Here is a 5,989-nt window from a genome sequence, read left to right as displayed (position 1 = left end):
TTTTTTAATTGAGGAAATACAGTGCTTCTCAGCTGAACTTCCAGTTGTTGCAAGAAGAGCAAGGTGAATCTTTGCTTTAAATTTGAAAGTCATAGCATGGAGGTCACGGTGTGGAAGGTTAAAAGCACTAAAACAAACAACAGTGGGAGTGGGACCTTCCCCTTTGGCACTTTCCTTGTCACGGGCTGGACTTGCTACCCGCGCTCTGCAGGTTGGGTGACTGCAGCCTAAGTGCCTGCAGTGGTCACAGCAGTGTGTTCCCAAGCAGCATGCTGCTGGGTTGTTTGGATTTTGTAATTTCTACCCAGAAAACTAAACTGAGGTCTGTGCAGGTCTAACTACTAGACCGAGGAAAAAAACTCTGCTTTCCTCATTGTTAGCTCTGACATCCACTGAACTTCTTCCTGAGCTAATTCAACTCACCAAAGAAAACCTTCTACTTTTTTGCAGGGCGTGCTTAATCTACTCGGTAAGAGATTCAATGCCAGTGCCGCTGGAGAGTAATCGTCAGGAGAATTTAACTGGGTGCGTGGAGAGGAGGTCAAGAAAATAGTAAGAGACCAGTTCTTGTCCTTTTAGCAGCGATGCTTCATTGTTACATGCAATTTCACCCCTATGTTGTTAGTGATTGAATGATGGGCCTGATGGATGGAATTACAACCCTGTGTCCCTGTCTTTCCAGTCCATATCTTTGTTTTTGCTTCTCTAGCCAGCTGTAGTAGCACAGCCTTGTTCAGAACTCTGTGCTCAAGCACATTCAAGACTTAAGAGTCTGGCTAGATGTAAACAATGTATGAAGTGATGTAAACAACTCACATGGGCCATACAAAATGTTTTGATGATGTAGCTTATAGCAGTTTGAGTAAAACAAATTGTTCTAGCCAAAGCCTTTTCTGTCTCTGTCTACACTTGGGATTTTTATAACAAAAATAGCACAAAGTATCATCGGTAGGTGTGCTGCCAAATGGTTCTAGCCTGGGTTTGTCCTCAGATCTTCTCTTTTTGTTGCACACTAGTTTTACGTCTATTAGAAATGCCTTTTTCTACAATTTCTGTTTCTTTTTTCCACTCTGAGCACTAGCATCTAACTACTTCTTATCCTCGGCAACGTTATAGAAACGAGGAAGAACAAAGAGCCCATGGAGGTGTGTGTTTCAATGCTGAACTTTATAAATGAATCTAAATGCCACGGGCCTCCTTCCACTAAGTCACTCAAGTACAGTGAAACAAAACACTCCCCTTGGAGCCGTATCAGTTGTCCATGTTACTTACAGGTGTAACAGGAGTTTCTGCGTTAACCCCTCAGTTGCCTACTGGCACAAAAATACCTGCCCAGAGAAAAATAGGAAAAAATGAGAGAAAAAAATAGCAAATAGATAGGAAAAAAGAGAAAAATGGGTGGCTGAATGAGGAGAATCAGCACTTCAGCTTTGCAGTGGCACTAGCTGAGCTGGAGCTCTTGTGCGCTTTTGGTCAGGTTACCCTTTTGGTCCTAAATACGAGGAAGTTTGCACTCAGCACAAGGAAGACTTTTATCGAAACAGCTCCCAGATAGGGTAAAATAATGGATCTTTGGGGAGATTTTAAACTCCACAAAAGCAACTGGAGGAGTTTTGAAGAGGTTTGAGAGATTGATTACACTCTGGTGATACTCCTGTTGCACACTGAGTGGAAATCTAGCTTGATCTAAAAACTGATTAAAAAAAAAAAAAAGGAACATAAGAATGAAACTGCAAAACGGTGCTGTATTTTGGGAGGCTCTGTTATTTAACAAGCATGACCAAGTCGTGAGCAAACATGAAAAGCCCAGAGAGCCCAGTATAACAGGAGAGGTTATGCACCCCCAAACATGAACTCCTTTTCTCTAAACTTTAATTTAGATCTATTTCTGAAAGCTATTGGTGAAAATTGTGCAAATGTATCAGTGGAGTGTTGGATTCATAATTTTTTCTTTGTTTAGAGGATCAGCATCATTCTGTTTACAACCATATTTGGATTGAGTTGTCAAATTAGAAGAGGTTACCTGGTGAGCAATAAGAAAATTGCTTGCAGTAGTTCCTACAAACCAGCTGCAAAAATATGTCAAGACTAGTTAGTAGCTGAGTAGGGGTATTTTATTTTTCAATAGATCACAAGCTTTTAATTAGGGGGTAATGTATGCCAATTAATGTTTGTGGATGAAATACACTTACGGATAGAATCAGTATATACTTATTGCTTTATTTCATTCAGTCATTTTAGGGTTTGTATGCTTAACTAATCAAGAATGTTTCTCTGTTCTCTCTATAAGACTGTATAAAGTCTTTCAAAATAGATTACGTGTTAATATAATGCGTATCAATAATTCAGTAGGAAGCTGATCCTTTTAGGAGAGGTGTGAAGAGAAGCTTGATTAAAATGTGTAACATTAGTAAAAATGCGATGAGCAGCTCGTAAGAGCTATAATTTACTAACATTGGCTCCCACCTATTTTTCCCCACCCCTAATTTCTGTGTGAAAAATAAACGATTGCGTGCGGTTGTGTAAGTAAAAAATAGTTGGCTATTTTGGGCAAGAGGTGGAGCAGCATGCGAAGTCCAGTTGTAGCTGCAACCAAGGATTTATGTCGGGGCTAACTACATTATGGGCAAGCAGTAATTCCTTCTGCGCCCCACATCAGCTGAGGACTATTTAGGGTCAAGAATGCCGTTTGCAGAGGCTGGCCAGGCCTACAACCGACCACTAATATTTAAGTGATGTCCGGTATTAGGGGCACGCTGCTACTGGGCGTGCATCCTGTTATTTTGTCAGGAGTCGGGCACGGCGGAGCGCTGAGCTGTAACGTGGGGCACCGGGCGCTCGTGGCACCGGCTGCGCCCCGTTACTCGGGCAGCGGGCCGTGAGCTCCAGGGGGTCTGGCTAACGCGGCGGGGCCGCCTCCGCAGATGGCAGACGGCACCTAGGAGGTTGGTGCCTCGCGGCGGTTTTCAGGGCCGGCCAGGGGAGCGTCTTCCCCTCGTGAAGCCGGAGCGCTCGTTTACACGACGGCGTAGCGCGCAGTCACGCTGCCAGCTTCTCATCCGCAGCGCCTTCGCCCTGCCACCGGTGCCTCCCGCGGGAGCGCTGGGGGTGCCGGCAGCCAGGCCAGGGGCGAGCCGCGGGCCTGGCCGGGCTCGGGGCGGGGACCCCCGGCGGGGCGGCTCCCGGCTGCGGCGGGCGTCGCACGGCGGGGCCGGGCGGGGGCGCTGCCGGCGCGGCGCGGAGCGGAGCGGCACGGAGCGGAGCGGGGCGGCGGGAGGGCCCCGCGGGCCGGGCTGCGGGGCCGGGGCGCGGCGGGGCCCAGGCGCGTCGCAGCCCGCTCCGGGGCGCTCGGCGGGGCCGTGCCGGCGCTGCGGGGCCATGGGCCGCGGCCGGCGCCGCTAGGGCTGGGGCTGGGGCTGGGGCTAGGCCGGCGCGGGCAGGGCGGGGGCGGGAGGAGGCGGAGGCGGAGGAGGCGGCGGCCGGGGGCGGGCTGGGTGCCGGCCCTCCCCGGGAAGATGAGGCGGAGGCCCGGGCTGCCGAGCGGGCTGAGCCGGGGCGCTTCCCTCCCAGCCGCCAGGACAAGATGGCAGCGGCCGAGGCGGCGGCAGCAGCGGCGGGGCTGAGCGGCTGAGCGCGGCCGGAGCGGCGCTGACCCGTGGCGCTCCCGGACATGCCCAGGGCAGCGGCGGTAGCTCCAGCCCGGACGCCAGCGCGGCCCGACCCGTGAAGGTGAGCGGCGGGAGGGAGGGAGGGAGGGAGGGAGGGAGGGAGGCGGCCGTCCCCGGCGCCAGGAGGGGCGGCGGGCGGAGAGGGGCGCTGCCCCTGCACCCCCTTTCCGCGGGGGGCAGCGGGGCGACGGCCGGCCCTGCTCCCGTGCCCCGCCGGGGACGCGGGGTGGGCTCCCCCGCCCCGGGGCCGCCGCCAGCCCGGAGCCCGGAGCCGAGGCGCTCGGCCGCGGGGTAGCGGAGCCCCGGGCGCCGCCTGCGCTGCCGGCTCCGCTTCCCCCCGCCGCCCGGCTCCGGGAGGGTGCCCGCGGGGCCCCGGGCGCGGTGCGGGTGCCGTTGGGGCCGGCGGTCGCCGGGCTTCGGTTGCCGTCAACAAGCCCGGAGCGGAGCTGGGCGGCGGCCGGGCCCCGCCGCTCCCCGCCGGCCCCGGGGTACCCCGGCTGCTCGCCGCGGCGCCGTCGGAAGCGGCGTTCGTCCCTGCGTTCGTCCCTCCCGGCGCTTTTGTCTGTTCGGGGTTGGTTGGCTTTTCACGCGGAGCCCTGGGCTGCGAGTACCGCGTGTTTACGCGCTTATAAATAGCTTTGTGCGAGGCTGGGCTTCTCGGCCAGCGTTGTGCCCGGCTCAAAATGTCAGTGCCAGAAGCGGGGAGCGGGCTGCCCTTTTTGCCAACTTGGTAGGTCGCTCCGAGGCTCCCGGGCTTGCCTTCCCCGAAGCCGTACGGCGCTCCGATGCTTTCGTGCCTTCTTTCTGGAGGGTAGCCTCGCTCGGTTCAGTTACGGTGGCGTCTTGGAAGCGTGCTATTAATAGCGAGATAACGATGTTAAGCAAAGCTGCGGTTCTGTTGATAACAATGCACGTTTCTGTGATTCCTTTTCAGTGTTTCCTTCCATTACATCATTTGCAAAAAGTTTATGCCCTGGCTTCAGAACAATGCAGCAAAGCTTGGCTAGGCCCTGACTTACTTTCTGACATAACAATAATTCCTTAACAGAATTAATTTGCAAGAGGCTTCTCTAAGCTAAGTTTAAAATTCACGCAATAACTGTCTCGTAAGCGCGGCAGCCAGCAAAGAGATTAATTAAGCATCTGGAAAATAGGTCAAGACTGTATTACGAAGTGGCGTGGTGAGATGGCAAACAACCGGAGCGAAGTGCTAACATGGACTTACCGGGAGACAACCGATAGGGCCGGAGCAGTGGTGGCGGCGTTATCTGTCCCGCCGCCAGCCATTTATGGTAGCGCACGGTAAGGGGACGGCTGTGATCACACAAAGCAGGCGTTGGAGATGGCTTTCATTCGGTGCCCGTGCTGCTGGGGACCTGGGTGGTAGTGCTCGTCCTGCTGCTTGCCCAGGGCGTGGCACTGGCCGCGCTCCTCAATCGGCCCTGCCTTCGCGGGGCTTTTTGGAGAGATGCTCTCGTCGGGATCGTCGCGGCGGCGTGCGGCTCTCCGTGTCGAGGACGCCTCGTAGGCACGGGGATGCCATCGGCTGGAATGAAGTGTGGTTAAGGAAATCACTCGGGAAGCCGCTCCTGATCCGGGGCTCCTGCCAGTGTCTGAGATTTTTCTTTGTTTGAGGTTTTTTGTGTTTGCATGTTTCCTCCCTCCTATCTTTCAAACAGCTACCTACAAAAACAGGGAAATGAGACCGACTCCTGCATAACGAGATGCTGGAGACGAAATAAAGACAGGGTGTGGGGAGGAAGCGTTTTCAACTTATCATTTAGAAGTCCGCATCGTTAACAGAAATATTACAGTCTGTGTGTGCTGCTTTTCCTGTTCTGCACTTTATAGCAGTTGCTTCAAAACAAATGCTGTGTTTTGGGGGGGGGATTTTCAACAAGCTGGTGTTGGATTGATTGCAGCCACTAAAACTGGTGGGACTCTAAATGGTAATTTTACGGGGTACAGTGTTGATTTACCCACCTTCTGGGTAGAACAGAATTAGCTCCGCTGGTTCACGTTAAAAATCCCAGCCTAAACGTGTGGGGATGTCAGGCTCTGCTTCCTCAGCCTTGCTTATGTAGGGTTGTACCTGCCTGTACTATTTTAGGGGGTTGTGGTCTTAATGTTTTCTCAAATGATTTTCTCTTTAACTTTTATTCAAGTCTGTGTTCTCTTATTTTCTGTTCTGCCAGTACACTGGTTATATAAACCACAGATACTTCAGACAAAACCTTGCATTTAGAAATAGGACTTCTGTTGTTGTCTTTTGTGTGTGTGTGCGGGGAAAAATGCATTGATAATGGGCACGGTGCTGTCAT

At 53.2% G+C, this 5,989-nt stretch overlaps 1 protein-coding gene across 7 annotated transcripts in view; it reads left to right on the top strand.

Moving 5' to 3' along the window:
- The first annotated feature begins 450 nt into the window (after positions 1 to 450).
- The window catches only part of HIPK3 (homeodomain interacting protein kinase 3), a 74,248-nt gene continuing 68,709 nt past the window's right edge, over positions 451 to 5,989 (top strand). For 2 of the 7 annotated variants that reach the window (XM_083837844.1, XM_083837843.1), the window contains exon 1: positions 3,457 to 3,729. The gene's annotated coding sequence lies outside the window, so the exon portion shown is untranslated. Of the gene's footprint in view, positions 553 to 2,205; positions 2,946 to 3,456; positions 3,730 to 5,989 lie in introns of those variants that run through there. The other 5 variants (XM_083837847.1, XM_083837841.1, XM_083837842.1 and 2 more) reach the window with 4 other exon arrangements.

This window comes from Anser anser (genome assembly GCF_964211835.1).
Source record: "Anser anser genome assembly, chromosome: 5".
NCBI classification, from domain to species: domain Eukaryota; kingdom Metazoa; phylum Chordata; class Aves; order Anseriformes; family Anatidae; genus Anser; species Anser anser.
Note: the sequence above shows the minus strand (reverse complement) of the source record. Positions and strands in the feature narration are given on the sequence as shown.